Here is a 16116-nt window from a genome sequence, read left to right on the forward strand (position 1 = left end):
AGTGACAAGATGAAACACTGCCTATTGCTATAGACTGAGTGTTTGTGTCTCTCCAAAATTTATATGTTGCAATCCTAACCCCCAATGTGATGGCATTAGGAGGTGAGGCTTTTGGGAGGTGTTTAGGTCATAGGGTAGACCCCTCATGAATGGGATTAGTGCCCTTATAAAAGAGGCCCCAGAGTGCTGTCTTGCTGTTTCCACCGTGGGAGGACACAGCAAGAGGAGGCCCAGAAGAGCACCTCCACCAGAACCACCCCCATGCTGTCATTCTGTTCCTGCACTTCCAGCCTCCAGAACTATAAGAAATAAATGTTTGCTGTTTATAAGCCACCCAGTCTGTGGGATTTGTTCTAGCAGCCCGAATGGACTAAGACAGAGATGCAGAAAAGTTAAATAAATTGCCCAATGTCACAAAGCAAGTAAGAGACGGAGCCAGGCTTCCAACATGCGCCATATGATTCTGGAGCCTCTTTGCTGCTGCTTTGACACCCGTAAATCTTTAATATTAATTAAGATAAATGCTGCAAAGGGAAGTAACCTGGCCCAGGGGGTCGGGGAAGGCCTCCCTGAGAAGGGGACATTAGAGCTGAGACCTAAAGATGAGCAGGAGTTAAGCAGGCACAGAGGGGAAAGCTGCTCCAAGTGATTATCAAATAATTACACTTCACTTTTATTCACAAAGGCCGTTGTACCATTAGCACATAGAGATGCCTAAAATAGCTTTAAGTACACTTTTTAAAAATTATTTTAGTAATCCCAACGGCGTACAGAATTACCTTTTTATGTAAATTCCGGATTAGACAACCATTTCTCTCTAGGCTGTGCTATAGAAATAGTCTCTAAGAATCATTCCTGGATCACAGTGCCAGGAACCTGAAGATTCTGGTAATGAAGCCCTCACTTCCAAATGATTAGAGCGGGGAAGTTGAGGAGATAGGGTTTTCAAGGTGCTTGGCTACTCTGTATAGAGAGGATCCAAGTTCTATAAATGAAGAATAACTGGAACCCACCCACCTCTGACCTTCTCTCCATCCACTAGCTGGGTGCTCACTGAGGGAGGGCAGGCAGGATTCTCAGTCCTAGGGTTAAGAAGAGCTTCTGTGGTTCAGGATGAAGCTGTTCCTGGTCACAGTGCAGCAAAGGGAGCAGATAAGATGGTCGGCTTTGGCCACTGCTGCTGCGGGGAGCAGCCCGCAGCAGGCTACAAACGGCGGGAATCATGGGTGCCCGTGGATGCACGTGACTATGCTGTGTCTGGGAGGTATGAAGCGAACAGACAAAGGCGGCACTCCTTTTGTGTCAGAGGGCATATACTGAAAGCTAGATCTAGACCAGTTCTAAAATATATTTTACAATTCTGGGTCTAGGAGAGTTTTTATGCTTTGTGCTGCTTCTTCCAGAAACTATGCTCCTATTCCACAGAAAGGAAAAAGGCCATGTCCATAATTCTAGCCTTAGGTTTCTTTTTAAAAAGGATAAAATGGCCGTCATAACCCAAGCATTCCTAGAAAACTGTTCCTACCACCACTTGTTTGTTTTTTTTTTCTTTCTTTTTTCTTTTTTTTTTTGCGGTATGCGGGCCTCTCACTGTTGTGGCCTCTCCCGTTGCGGAGCACAGGCTCCAGACGCGCAGGCTCAGCGGCCATGGCTCACGGGCCCAGCCGCTCCGCAGCATGTGGGATCCTCCTGGACCGGAGCATGAGCCCGTGTCCCCTGCATCGGCAGGCGGACTCTCAACCACTGCGCCACCAGGGAAGCCCCACCACTTGTTTTTTAATCCTGACTTCCATTTCCAGTGATGCGTCTAGCAGGGACCTCATGGAGCAGGCGTCATGTAACAACAGTCATACGTAAAGACTCTACACATACTCTCCACTGGCCTACCTTAGAGAAATGATCCGGGCTTGGAATATTTACCTGGGGGAGGAAGGGTAGCAAACTCGTATTTATTGACAACAGCTCTGTAACTGGTACTTTCGCAAATACACCGAGCCTTCGCATCCACCCAGCAAAAGGAACCCAATGTTCGGAGGAGGACACAAGGCTCAGGGCCTCCACCTTCACATGACCCCCTCTTGCAAAGTGATTTTACTATGTGTGCCTCGCGAAAGGCAGGCAGAGAGCATCAGGAATGTGATCAGCGCTTTCATGTGCTCGGCACAGATTTTAGGTGCATCTGATAACGTTATCAGAAGCAGTGCAGATGCGACCTGCAGACTCTGCCCCTCTGGGGTAGCCCTGCTGTGGACTACACTGTGAAGTGTCTGCGTACACAGAGAGGCCGCAGGCTGACTTTCAAGGCAGCAACACCCGTGTATCAGGGTACCACCCACCGCTGAGCAGCCAGCTTTGGAAATCCCTTGGAGGAAGAGTGAAAGGCGACGTGACCTCGATTGAGTCAGAGTGTCTGGACGAAGTTGGTGAAGGGCAGTGGGTGAAGGGGTATCCAGGGCACAGGGCAAAGGTTGGGGAACCTGGCTCCAAATGGGACTGAGATCACCCAAGTCCCTTCTGCCAATGAGGCGAGTTTGGGGAAAAGGTTGATGGAGCAAAGTTTTCCGAAGGAAAACTGCCAAGAGCATTTTAATTTTTCTCTCACTAAAACATGAAGAACAGCCATTTATTTGCTTCACCTCTCACAGAAAAATAAATAACTGACCCATCAAAGCCTATGGAGCTGACCTTGGCCTCATATTTCCCTTTGCCTCAAGATCCAGTCTTTTATTCCTTTTTTACTAACATTAAATTGTGGGTTATTAAAATGTAACGCAAAAAAACCTAGCTTGTGAAAACGAAAACTACTAACAAGCAGTGAATGTTAGTTAGGGTTATTTTTTTAAGGGTATTCATATGCAACATTTGTCTTACTTCAACATTTTATTTCCAGTTAAGAGCACAATGCTTTTTCTTTTCTTTTAAGAAAAAATACACACACATTCTGAAAGGTTGTACTATTTCTTCTCTCCTTGGGCATGGGTGGCAGTGCCAACAATAGAAATCAGCATGAGGAACACGTGACTTCCCTCTTCAATGAGGACATAAACATGTTACAAGTAAATGCTGAAATAATGACTTTCTTTGGACATTTTTTTAATTAGAGCTGAAAGACTTTAGAAAAAATAATAACCACCTGGCAAGCCAGCTCCTCTTTGAAAGCGGAATTAAAATCAAATGAGAGAAATAATTAAGACAGCTGGAAATAATAAAAACAATAGATACCAGACACATCTTTGACAAAACACAACAAAGAGACATTGCGATGTAAAATCTTAGTTGTGTCACAGCTCGCTAAATCTCTCTCCTTCCACCACCACCCCCACCCAGTTCTTGATCACAGTGAAAAACACCGTATATCAATATGCAAGCCAAAAAGCAATAACATTGTTATAGCCTGAATGGGCATGACAATAAACAGAGGTAGCTGCTATAGGATAGTGTATCTAAACAGACACAATACTGCAATTTGAATGAATTACACTTCTCCTTTTTTGTCCCTTGTATGCAGTGTGAATTTTTACTTCTTGCAAGTTGTTTGTAGACTAATACCAACTTTTTCATGTATGTATCAAGTCTTCAATATGGGGCTGATTTGGATTCTAATGTCCAGAATCAGAATGAAAACAAAAACCCTCACCTGAGATGAATTATGCCACTCCTATAGAATGCAGAAGCTTCTGTAGTCACTGCTATTCTAAATGGCATTTTTTTCTTTCCATTTTGCAGGGGGGTAGGGAGAGGGCTATATGCCAAAATGCTAACAGTGGTTTTCTTTGGGAAATGGAACTTCTGGTAATTTTAATTTGTATTTATGTTCTTTCCTCTATTTACCAAGTTTTTCATAATTTAAAGCCAAACATAATTTCATGTAAATCCTTCAATCCTATAAACGCATCTAAGAAGGGGAAGCGACCCAGAGCACATTAACATTAAATATAAGCTATAGGCAATGGGAATGGAATGCAGAGGAATGAGGTTCACAGACTTTGCAAGTCCATTAAAGTGCAAATCACTGGCACCGTAAGTTACCTGTAATGTAGGGAAGGGTGGATCTGGAAATCAGGTTATCTAGATATTCAGTGACTGACATCCTACATGGTGGTGTGAAAGCCACTTAATCTCCCCAGTCTTTTTGCCATCAGAATATCTTCTTTACCACAGGCAAAGCTTCTGCTTCAAGTTAATGGAAACTGAGAGAATTGGTACATCTCTCCCTTTACTTTTTCTCTCTGTCAAACCAAGATAAAGGTTTTATTCAAACTTTTTTATTTGAAGAGGAGCAGCACCTGAATGAAATTTGGTCATGATCAGAAATCCTGAGAATTAGAAATTTCCAAACGCCCACAGAAATGATATAATGCCTTGAAGAAAGAGGGGGAAATTGTTATGAACAAAAATATAGCTATCTAAGCAGTCTTCCTTGAAATAAAAATGTTTTCCATATATGTGCATTTATAAAAGTAATATCTATCAAGAAGAAAAAAAATGAAAAAAATTTTAAATTTAAGATTTAATTTAATGAAAATGATTCAGGTTTTTATATTTTAGTACACTGGCAAAAGCAATTTTGTTTTTAATTTGAATAGCAATAGCTAGTTTAACCTTTTTTTTCCTAGAGGTTTAATTTGGCCATGACTCCTTCTTTGAAAAATGCGAAGTCTTGCTTCTACATGTTTAATAATTCTATTTAATCTCCCACAGTCTGTCCAATTGAAAGTCAAAAGGGTATACGTAGAAAGATTACTGATTGTTTACCCAATTCTGCAATTAACTAACTAAAATTAATGAGTAATCTTGAACAAGTTGTTTGATATCTATGAATCACACAGTCCTGCTCACCAAATATTTGTTCAATGAATAAATGAATGAATAAATGATCAAATAATGCTGATTTCTCACCCTGTCACTTGATGACTCACTCTAACCTTCTATGACCTATGTGTTCCTGTTAAACTATAGCAACAGTTCCCAAACACAAGTCAGCTGATGAATACCAACCCATCAACTAGTGTCGGCCTGTGATGAAACTTTCAAGACCTTGCATACAATGAGAGGAAATAAGAAAGGACAATATAGCTGGTTTCTCATAAAGCTAAATGTACCTAATTTAAAGGACTCTCCTGTAGTCTGAGAGTATGTCCTTTGTATTTCATTGAGGTGGTAATATCTTTTCTTTCATGAAATGATTTTAAAAAGTACTAACTGTTGGAGCTTTTTAGGGTCTTTACTTGGCAAAATATAAAGTCCACAATCTTATGTCAGTCCACACTCTTGTCTAATTTTATTGCTCTGTAAACGCTCTAAGTCTGGAAACTACTGACTTACAGAATGTGCATTACTTCAGGTACAAGAAAAAAGGAGCTTTCTCTTTTCCCATCCCCAGGTTTGTCGCTCCTGGGAGGACAGAGAGTCTATTAGCTGCTTCTCTACTTCAAACTTTTCTTTAGCTCTTCCATCCCCCACAATCCCCTAAATGCAAAGGGGTAGCCAGGTAACCACTTTCTGCATCACAATGGAATAGTAGACCATCTATTCCAGGGAGAAATGATGTAATAGATGCAATTTCATTGACTCTCTCATAGTCCCTTCTAGAAAACTGCAGTGCAGCCAGTTCTAAGATTGACATCTACCCCAAGGCCAGCCAACTCATTTCCTAACCAATTACCAACAAGATCTGCTCTCTTTGCATCTGTGCGAACAGGACATAAAGCTGGTCTGTGGTGGGTACTGGGCCCAAGAGACCAGGATACAAAGTTGGGGCTACTGAAGTCATACAGAGACACATGTAAGGTGAGTGAGGAGGGCGAGCTGCTCAAGACAAACATCAGGGTGGATGTACAGAGAGAAACAGACTCCCCAGAAACCATGACAGTAGCTTCATTTTTCATTTCCAACTCCCAACTCCAAATGGATTCTATGAGCTCCTTATTTAACCCCTTCTTCCACCACCTCCCTTTTTGTACTTGAGCTGGTGGATATGTGTTCCATGTCGGAAAGAACACTGTCAGGAATTGAAAACATGGACTAACATTCTTGCGTTCTCACAAGAGTGATTTACCATTCCTTTTTGCCCAAGTTTTTGTGCTTGTTTGTTTGGTTGGTTTTTATTTGCTAGACATTTTTTCTTCCTTTATTTCTGCAGCACCAACAATATACAAACCATCAGTCATACTTCCTCCTCTATGTTCCCTTTAAGCACTGGGCAAAAATATTTTGCGTGCATGAGAAAAAGCACAGCTCTCAGCCCTTCTCCTCACCCTGCATCCATCCACCCCCATCTTCACCATGATGTAGGCTTGATCATGTGTCCCACCCCAGCCTGGTGCCCTGCTCAGACTCAGAACCAGGTAAGGCACAGCTCAGAACCACACCAGTGACTCCACTGGGTAAAATTCCTCATCTCTGCCATTTTCCCATTGAGAAAAAATCCAGAGGGGTGAAGTGAGAATTTAATGTCATACAAGGAAAGGGCAAGGAAAATAGCATTTTATTTAATCTTTTCAACTACCCTAAAAGGTAAAATGTCATCCCCATTTCCTATAAAAGGAAACTAAGCCTCACAAGGCTTGCCTATGGTTTACCAAAGATCACATTACCAATGAGAGCTGAGTCCTGGCTTTGAGTGAAACTTATTAAACTCCAAAGTCTATACTTGTTTAAAAATATATCTTACTGCCTCCAAATTTTTAGTAGTCAAGCCACATTTAAACCCAAATCACGTGACACCTAACTCCTAAACAAGTGCTCTCTCCACCAATTATGCAGGAACAGCTCAGAGAAAAAGCTGTAGAGATGTGGCACTGGGTAGATACTGAGAAGGGAGGGCAGCTGAGTGCACTCTTATTACCTCAACCCTTTCCCATCTTCTTCTCTGCCTTCATCAACCAAGCACATGATTCAGAGCCATCTTCAGGTTGTGGTCCTGAGTCACTGCCCCTACCAAGTCCAGTACTAGGGTAGGCAGCGGCTAAGGTGGCCGCCAGTGATCCCCACCTGTTAGTATTCATACTCTTGTACTCCCTCCCGTTATACCTCCATTGGTCTAGGTAGGTTATTTTTAAAATGCAATTTCTGTCTTGAGTGCGCTCCTCCCACACACACCCACTCTCTCTCTCGGATCACACAATCCAGGGGAAGCCAGCTGCCATGTCACGAAAACACTTGGGTAGCCTACAGAGATGCTCTGTAGATGCCTACAGAGACTTTAGATGCACTAAAGTCTCCAGCCAACAGCCAACAAGGAAAGAGTCTGTCAACAACCATGCAGGTGAGCTTAGAAAAGACTCCTTCCCCCAAGCAAAGTGTTCAGGTGAGACTGCAGCCCTGGCAAACACTTGCATGCAACCTCATGAGAAACCCAGCACCAGAACCACCTGCTAAACTGCTCCCAGATTCCTCATCCACAGGAAAAAAAAATTGTTATTTTAAGCTGATATGTTTAGGTGTAATTTGTTGTGCAGCAACAGATAACAAATTCAAGCCCTGAGAATTCTCTCCAAGAACCAAACATTTCTTCTACCTTGGCCCACTCAGGTGTTCCCACCGGGGGAAGAACAATTCTTCCCCTTTGCCTTCCATAAACATTTGTGTCAATACACTAACTCCCCGTCTCTGGCTGGGGAGTAAGCTCTAAGGCTAATTCACAAATACTTTCACTAGAAATATGTATGTGGTTCTAGATAGTGGAATCTTCAGAAAGCCACTACTGTCTCTCTTTCCCTTGCTCCATCATTTTTATACTCACTTTGGTTTGTGGAATCTTTTTCTCACCAGTCAATAGAAGCCAGAGAATGTTAAGGAAGAGTTTGACTCCTCTCCTGAGCAGAATATTTAAGTCATACATTATTGTTTGTTTTCAAGCAAACCAGTACAATTATGCAACAGAAATTCTTTTAAAGCATCTGGGACTTCAGTTCAATTTAAAACCCTGTGGGGTTTATTACCAGAATGAATGATTATAAAATATATGCATGCAAATGAAGAGATAAGAAAATTAAAGAGCATATGAAATTTAATGCACGCTACTTGTAATTCCATGCCAAATTGTTACAAAAGACAGTGGCTATGCAATACCATGTAAAAGTGTGGTTTATAATATTTATGACTTTGGAATGTGGATTTAATATTCTATTGTCATGAATAGATATTATAAAACAGAGTAGAGAATTAGTTTCTGGGTGCTAATAGGAAGGGGAGGGGAAGAAAGGTTTACAGCTGTCATCAGTTTTACTGCCAAAATAAAGAGCCCTGCTTTCACCCCAATAGTGTACCACAGTGAAAATCTGGTGAAAATGGGGATTCTCTGTTTCTCAGTGTTCTTATTCTAAGAGCTCATTTGGGGCCAATCTAACCTAATCAATATGTATTAAGTGTCAAAAATGTGAAAACTAGTATATTTGAGAATTTGGGGGTTGAGGGAGGAGAGAATAAAAATTGAACCTTACAATCCCTACTTTTGAGGAGATCACAATCTAGAGAGATAAGCAGGTATGTGCATAAAGAATCTGAAACAGGATTGTGTAAATTGTTGCAGCCGCCAACAACAGGCTCCCACCTCCAGACTCCTCTTCTAATCCATCCTCCTCACGGCTGCCTGAGTTAGTTGCCCAATATAAAAGTCTACTTGTTTCGCCCTCCTGCACAAATCTCTCCATTGCTTAGAAAAATATAGTCCAGACTCCTTAGTACAAGGCCCTTCAACATTTGGTCTGAAACTACCTGTTCATATCCAAATAACACTCTGGAGAACAATGGGTAAGAAAAAATAGATTCTACTTGAAAAGACTAAGGATTCCAATATAGTTCTTCAAATAGTGTATGGACATCCACTGTTTCTGCAGGACTCATCCCTTCCTAATTTTTGTCTTCAGCAAGAGAACTAGTTTCTAAAGAAGGATGGAGTCGTGTCAACCACGAAGAAGCTGGGGCATTTCCTTGCAAGGATTGGTACAGAAGGAAACAAATGGGTGTGTTACTATGAAAGAAATTCACTGATATTTGCATCTCCTTTTCCTAGCCCCTCCCACCTCAGTCCTAGTCCATCAAAGAGGAAAGTGTACTTCTAAATGTCTCAGGTCTCTTATACTTCATTCAGGAAGAGAAACTGCTCTGAGATCTCCCCTGAATATAGAGGGATTGGTGAGATTTGGAGACAGAGAAAATTGGTTAATATTTATTAGGCTGAGGCAGCAAGATCCAGCACTGTGGAGGTGAGAGTTGAGGAGCCTTAGAATGGGAAGGCTTTTTTCTTTGGATTTGAGTCTTTTAGTGGGTGGGGAATTCATGCATGGTGTAGAGACAGGTCCTTCTTTATGCATCACTCCTACATCACAGTATGCCTTTAGAAGGGAGACACTATGAGAGCACAGCAGGTGGTGGAACCCCTGAGCAGTCGCTAGGGAGCAAAATGTCTGCCTGAACTCCCAGTATAGTCAGGAGATCAGCCCCAACGGGGAGAAGTAATAAGGGCAGCACCATGGACCAACGCTGCCCATCCTAATTGTGCCCCATGAGCCCCTAATAAACTCAGTTTCTGTGCAATCTCAAAGAAAAGGCAATCAGAGTTTGAGTCTTCCACCAGTCAAAGTAGAGTGAGTTCAGAGAAATATATATTCGATTTAGAGATTTAAGGACTGCATCTTACATCATGTTTTAAAATCCTTGTATACCAGACATAGTTCAGGGGCTGCTTCCAGATAAGAATGCTCGGGCTACTGTTTCCAGATTCTTGAAGACCCTTTGCCATGCCGAACCCCATATACACAGGTCTATAGAGGACACCAAAGTACAATTTATGGAAAAACCCATAGGCAGAGCATTGGGTCCTGCCTTGGAGTTTCCCTTTCGGGCTGAGGAGAGGCTGGTGTGCCTTTTAGCAAATGTCCCAGGTTATTCTGACTGGGGGCACTCTTCCAACCTGACTTTGAAAAACACTGACTTAGACCACTGGCTCAGAAACCCCCTCTCTCCGGGGTGCACCGCTATCTGTGGGGAAGGTTCATTCTGTTTGTGTTATCCTGGCTCGGCTTCTCACTTTGCACAGCCCAAGTATCTCAGCAGATTTACATTTAAGATCCACACATACCCATATGGTTTCTACCCAGTATTAAATATTTGTTATCTTTAATCATATTTTATATCTCTCCTACTGAACCGCAAATCTCTCTGGGGCTGATACTTCATTTTATTCATTTGGTTTTCTCCCACTTATACTTGCCACAGTGACTTGCAACTAATAAGTGCTTAATAAATGTTTGTAGAACGAAAGGACTGCAAAAATAATTAGGTGTTGTTCTGAACCAGCAGCTTGCCTAATTCAATTTAAAACAAAAGACAGTCAAAAGAGGAGTACGAAAAGATGACAGTAGTGAGAATTCGTATCCATTGCTAATATTTTCATTTAAAAGGAGAAACTTAAAATATGGCTTGGAACAGTTCCTTAAGGCATAGATTTTAATTGCCACAACATTTTTGTTCTCCCCCCCACGTATTTAAAAGAGCTGCTCTCTCAGTAGAATATAATCACTGAGGAACACGAACAAACTCAGGCCACTCAGCTCCCCTCTACAGGCATGTTCCATTAGAACTCTTCTCAGCTGTCTTGGTTCAGGTCTGGAAAGCACTCCGCGGACACCTGGGAGGAGGCAGCTCTCCCTGCTGTTATCCTCCCCAATTTTACAGTCAAGATGTTTCTAAGCCAAGGTGGGCTTTCTAATCCCCAGAGACTCTGATAGACTGAAACTCGAGTACCTGTATTTTTAAACAAGCTCCTCCTGGGATTCTAGGAGCCAGGGGTAAGAGTCACAGGTGGAGTCCTGGTAAACAGAAAGCTGGCCTTGGCCACTGGCTACCCGGAATTTCCTGGTTGGCTGGGGCTGGAGTCTGCAGGCTGTCCCCACAACCACCGGCACCCCCACCCCCGACCTGTTCACCTTCTCAGCTCAGGCTTGTGGGCACTTTATTGGCTTCAGAAGGGAGAAGCCAGGCTGCAGGGTTCCCAGGCTGACCACTCACCTTGCAGAGACAGTTGAGTGATGTCTGGCCCCTCCTAGATGCTCAGGCGGCCACTCCTGTATTCCTACATTCCTGGATTCCTGGGAGCATTTCTACAAGCACACCCTCATTCCTGGCAGGAGGGGACCTGTGCTGGCCATGGGGGCAAACTCTGTAGTGCAGCAGCCCTTGTAGATGTATCGCCTAGGAGTACATGTGAGTACTTGTCAAACGCCTAGATCCATGAATTCTACCATGGCACATAATAGAATTTTTCCCATTAAGTTCAGTGAAAGGAACTAGAACATTGTAACGAGTTGCTTAATGAAAATAATGGACTATGTAAGGAGGAATGGAAAGCGTGAACCTGCAAGAGAGGGATGCTGGGCAGCCAGCTAAGTTTACACGCCAGCTAAGTGACTCCTGGGCCACTGCGGCCAGACAGCATGTGATTCAAATCTGTGCTTGAACAGAAGAACAAATTGCTATACGTCATAAATCTTCTGGGTCATCTGCAAATAGCTGAAACTGGGAATGTTAAATCCATGAATGCCAAGGATGCATTCATATATCAAAATGAACATTTGTGCCGACAACATGAGTCCAAGTGAGAGAAACATGCAGTTGCATTTATGTGTAAACGTGATAGTTAAAGATCTATCCATTGACTCTTTGAAACAATATCTCTACGGCCCCCTATATTTCAAAGTCAGCAATAGGTATAATAAACAGATTTTTCTGAGTCAAAATCAGAGCATGTGATTTGAGAAAATATTTTTTCTGCATTGTAAATGTATTTATAAAGAAGGTTGCCTTGGGCTCCTAGGATGACAAAAAAGCTACAAAAACAGGGATGCTGACAGGAAGTGCTAAGGCTGGAAGGAGGGAAGTTCATCTGAAGAAGGCAGCAGGTCTAGATCACATAGCACTTAGGCACATGTGAGCCTGCACCTGAGCAACAGCCCAGGAGCCCAGGGGACCCTACAGACAGCCCAGGGGCATCCAAGGCTGTGCCTGGAGAGATAGGGCCCCAAAAGTGCAAAAGAAGTCGAAATGAAGAGGCAGAAGTGTCCTTCTCCAAGATCACCGAGGCAGTTGCATCAACATCTAAGAGATTAGAATCCACCCCAGGGAGGAGGGGGAGGAAGAAGAAGAAAATCTGAGGGGTAATTTTAACTTGAAAGTGACTGAATTATAAACCTGAGCTTGCTGAGAAATGTCTGAATTAGATTGAGTTTACTCAGAAATGACTAAATTCAAAACGTTCTGCTGCGTCAGAAATTACATTTATTGTAAGAAGATAAGACAGTTTTGCACATCTGAGTGGGTGACTGGGAAAGAAAAAGCCATCTCTTAGGTTTTGTTTATTCTCTCCTCCTCAAGTGGGCAAGGTCCCTTCTTTCATTGAGGCCAGGGCAAGAGCGATGGCCACTCCCTGAGGTCTCCTTCCAAAGCCACTGCAGTGGGAAGTGCCCAAGCTGAGGCCACCAGCAGAGGCAGGTGTATCTATGCATTCCATCATTCAGTCACTCAACAACTGTCTTCTTTGTGCTCCACACTCCCAAGCCCTGGCATTCTGAATCAGGCAGCCAAGAGGAAGTTTGGGAAGCCAAGAACAACCACACCAGACTTTCCTCTAGATAGACAGCCCCTTTTAAAAAAACTTCCTTAACAACGAGATTTTTTTTTTTTTTAAACTATAAAAGCCAGTATTGCCACTGTGGCAGGGAAATGAGCACACACACCCACCATTGCACTGGGAGTAGAATGTAAATGTGAGTGGCTTTTCTGGAAGGCAATTATATACTCTGTATCAAAAGCCTTTAAAATGTGCATACTTTCTTAACAAGAAATTCTAGGTCTAGAAATTTGCTTAAGGCAGTAATTAAATAGACCAATACAGTGTAGTGGTTAAGAGCCAATCCTTGATGTCAGCAGAATCTGGATTCAGGTCCTGATTCCACTGATGAGCTGAATGAAATTTTGTACAAGTTACTGAAGGTGAACTTCAACACCCTGTGTGAAATGGGGGTAACAGGAATAGCCGTCGCACAAGGCTGTTATGAAGATAACTTGAAAGTATGGAAATGCTCCACACCAGTATATCTGGCAAGGTACATAAAGATGATGGTACAAGGATGGTCATCACATTGCTGAAACTGCAATGAAACTAATAATAAGTGAAGCATTAAACAAATTATGATGCACCCATATAATGAATATTAAGCTGTCCTTTAAAAATGTTATGGAAATATATCTATTTTGCTATAGAAAGATATTTACAATGTATCAAGTGAGAAAAGGAGGCTTACAAACTAGTATGCACAGCATAATCTACTTTTCTTTATACATGCACATATATGCATAGCAAAATATGTGAAAAGATGGACTCGATATTAAGATCATTGTGAGTGAGATATTTTTTTACCTGTATTTCTTTGGCTTTTTGTATTGAATATTTATTGTGTTTGCAATAAGCAAAAAAAAATTTTTTCACGATGTCACTTTTAGTGCAAACACTCCTTGGGAAGTCATAGGTAAATTTTATCAGGTAATTATCAAAAATCAAGATGATCCCTCACAGAAGAATCCCAAGTAATAATGTAGAAGGGGTGAGGGGAATAGAAAATCACAATCAAAAAAAACACAGTAATAATTGCTGCAGGCAAGATCCACCACTGGATGCTCAAATTTGTGGGTGAAAGTTCAAGGAGTAGAATAGTTACATTGTCTCAAAGGATCTCCCTCAAGATAGCTATTAATTACCAAGGGGAAAACAATAGCTTTACCATGGAAACAACTGGCAGACAGCAGCTTAACAACATGACCACGTGACCAAGATTAACATGACCAGCAATGAGACACATCAACCCCATGAATGAACCCCCGATGTGATGTCCTGCATGAGAAGCACACGTGACTTCTGTAGTACTCTTGCCAAAAAAGGCACAACTTCCATCTCACCATGGGAACACATCAGACAAACTCAAATGGAAAGATAGTCTGTAGACTACCTGACCAGTTCTCATTAAGAGTATCAAGGTCATGAAAGATAAGGAAAGACCAAGGAACTTTCATAGATTGAAAGAGACAAAGGAGACATGACAATTAAGTATAGTGTGACATCCTAGTTTGGCTCTTAGAGGAGCTAAAGGCAACTAGTGGAGGAACTGGGGAAATCCAAGTAAAGTCAGTAGTTGAACTAATAGCATTATCCTAATATTAATGTCTTAGTTTTGATCATCGTTACATGGTTATATAAGATAGTAACATTAGAAGAAGCTAGGTGAAAGGTATATGGAACTCTGAACTATTTTTGCAATTTACTTATACATCTAAAATCATTTAAAAATAAAAAGTTTAAATATAAAGCAAGACTGGACAAGCCTAGGTACTTGGGGTTAGGCATTATTGGGAAGTCCCCAAGACGGCCTAGGCAGGAAAGGTCTCAGTCCTATATTTCCTTCTCCTATTTGAATAGAAAATATTACTTTTACAACTTGTTAGGCTAAAATTAGATTAAAGCAAACATAGGGGAAGGTAGCATACCAGTTCTCAGCACACAGCCACAGAACATTCACAGATATTATCAACATTTCTCTTTTGAATTGTCACTCTTCAAAAACCATAATTTCCCCATTCCAGTTCATTGGTTCAATTCCTTTTTTTATCTCAACAATCTTTTTTCAAGTCATATCTGTAAGTCAACAAAAATTAAAGATCAAAGTCCTTTGTATTTTAAATATCCCCCAAAAGTTTCTTTATTATTGCCCATTTCTTTTGTCTGCCCTTTCAGAATCAGATATAAAATGTTTGTTTCCTCAGTGCCCACTGAACTGGTATCTAAAATCACCAATCTACACAAGCTAGTAGACTTCATGCTTCCTTTGGTAACATGTTTTAACCTCCCATTCCATGCCTCTTAGTAATGAAAACAAGTAGCAAATAAAAACACGACTAAATTTATTGGAGTTTGCTTATATTATTTCATTAATCCTCACAACAACCCTCCAAGTGGGTGTTGTACCATCTCCATTTTACAGGTGACAAAACTGAGGCTTAAGGAATGAATTAATTTTTTCAAGGTCACAGAATAAATGGCAGAATCAGATGCCAGGTGCCAGGTACTCTGTGATTTATTGTTTTCTGTTTTCAAAACTTGTGTGAATGTTCATTGATGAATACCACTGATATTGGAGGTCAGTCTAGAAACCTCTGGAAATCCAAAACTGCTGGTTGAGGAAAGGATGCCTATTGCAGGTAGGAGCCTGCTGACATAGATTGCTCTTTCTTTCTTGTATAGAGTAACTAAGAATACACAGATCTGATTAGAACAAGGCAAACCACAACTACACCGTGCAAATCAATGCAAGGACCAAATGGAAGTTTGATAATCTAGGGTTTCTCTTTAGCTATAGAGATTCATTTCACATTTTAATATGCAAAATTTCACTTGATGTAAAATGAAGACTAGATTTTCTAATCACTATAATTCCACATGTAGAGACTTTTACTGGAGGGAGGGCACCACCTCCTCATGGATATTCTCTTCCCTCCTCTAAACCATCCTATGTACATCTGCCAGATTAACCTTCTTAAAGTTTTAATTACCTCATTCCTCAGCTGAAAAAGCTTAAATGGCTCCACATTGCCTTTGAAATATTGTCTAAATTCCTCAACAGTCTGGCTTCAATCTCTCTTTCCAATAAAATTTTATCATCAGTTTAGATAATTTCTGTAACAACTAACAGAAATCCCAACTCAAACTGGTCTAAACAGAAGGAAACATTTTCTCATATAACTGGGTGAACAGAAGTTGGATAGGCTTTGTGGTGACTTAATCCAGTGGTTCTGGTCCCAAGTCCCTAGGACTGATTCATTTCTCTCTGTCTCTGTGTGTGTGTCTCTGTCTCTCTGTCTCTCTTTCTGTCTCTTCCCTCTGGTCAATCATACTGTACTCAAGTCAAATGAAAACACAGATTCTTGCTTTCCCACTTTGTCATGGAACTTCCTGCACACCATTTCTATTCATCTTTCAAGGGCCGCATCTTCCATGGCTCATCCCTGTTTTTCCCAGCAGAGAGCCTTGCCTGCTTTCTCTGTAATTCCATGGTACCTTATACT

This window comes from Delphinapterus leucas, chromosome 4, assembly GCF_059928025.1.
Source record: "Delphinapterus leucas isolate spDelLeu-1000000601 "Yukka" chromosome 4, BTC_Dleu_Yukka2, whole genome shotgun sequence".
NCBI lineage: Eukaryota > Metazoa > Chordata > Mammalia > Artiodactyla > Monodontidae > Delphinapterus > Delphinapterus leucas.